The sequence below is a fragment of the Gekko japonicus genome, unplaced genomic scaffold (assembly GCF_001447785.1).
Source record: "Gekko japonicus isolate JY-2015 unplaced genomic scaffold, Gekko_japonicus_V1.1 scaffold1155, whole genome shotgun sequence".
NCBI classification, from domain to species: Eukaryota; Metazoa; Chordata; class Lepidosauria; order Squamata; family Gekkonidae; genus Gekko; species Gekko japonicus.
This window is the reverse complement of record NW_015166457.1, coordinates 363,743-365,077: the sequence shown is the minus strand read 5'-3', so window position 1 is coordinate 365,077 and position 1,335 is coordinate 363,743. Positions and strand designations below refer to the sequence as shown.

At 37.4% G+C, this 1,335-nt stretch overlaps 1 protein-coding gene across 2 annotated transcripts in view; it reads right to left on the bottom strand.

The window, feature by feature from the left end:
- Window positions 1–1,335, bottom strand: part of SHPRH (SNF2 histone linker PHD RING helicase, E3 ubiquitin protein ligase) — a 75,079-nt gene that overhangs the window by 73,287 nt on the left and 457 nt on the right. The window lies entirely within an intron of this gene.

Below are 1,335 nucleotides of genomic sequence, written 5' to 3'. Positions count from 1 at the left end.
TTTTTCTCTTCCCCCCCCCCCCCCCGTACTGAACATTCAGCTGATGAAGAGTACTACTGTTCACAATACACATAGTTGGTAGTTTTGGCTGATCCTAATTTTAAAAAATACTGCCCAGCTTTTCAGTTCCACTTGCCAAGGTAAAAGGTACAGCATAGGCTTTCTCCATACCATTTCCTGCATAAAACTAGAGACAGTATTTGGGCACTGGTCCCAAACAAAGCTGATACAGACAGTCAAGGGGCAAAGGAACAAAAAGTTGCACCAGAGTGATTAAGAATGTTTTCTGGAATTCCACAAAAGTCATATCTAAAAGGAAGTAGAGAATAATAGCTAATCATATATTGAACTAGATTTTGGCCCACAGCAAAAGGATTTCACATGCTAAATATCAATTCCTGCAAATTATTCTTCTAACGTTAAACCCATCCATACATTAAGAGGAAAACTGCCTGTGATTTTTTTTATTGATTTCTATCTTGCCTTAAAATATACATCTCACAGATTTTTCATCATAGTTTTAAAAACAAATGTAAATACAGGACGCAGATCATATGAACATACATATTTTAAACATGAAAAGGTATAATGTGACTACTGTCCTTTAAATCATTAAGTTATATCCACAATAGTGGCAGGATAGTGGCAGAGTTCAATCCATGATTAAATGCTGACTAACAAACTTCAGAAAATTCATCTGTTCCTTAAAAGCTTGAGGCTAAGAAGTCAATGCATTAGACAGTAATGGCCTTATAACACAATACAGTATTCAAAATATTTAAATGCGTGTAAAGGAAGGGTTATTGTTTGTAGCACTACAAGGCCTTCTGTCCCACAGAACTACAATTGTGTTCAGTGTTATCACTCTTTATAAGTCAGTGCCATCAAGGCAAGATGATAAGCCATACATGTACTGGACACAACTTAGTTTATAGTTGATAAATATTCACATTTACATCAGATGCACAGAACATATATTATATCTACGTTGAACTGAGGAAATACTTCCAGACAACTTCAGGATATATCAGTCTGTCTCAGAAAATACATAACCTTCTTCAACTAAGAGGAGATGCAAGAGAGAATGCCCCTGACAGTGAACATTCAAGACCGCTCAACTGTACTGTACTATCCAAAACCGGGATCAACAGAGGATTTCCTCGCCCCTGCTTAATTCCAAATAACAGAAGTAACCTAACCACCGATGGCAACTGAGGTACGTTACCTGGAAGTACCAGTTATTCCAGATTAAATAACAAAAGAAATTTTAAAATGTGATGCCTGCACATTCCGTAGAAGACGCAAAAAGTGGCTTGGGGGGGGGGGGGTGTTGCT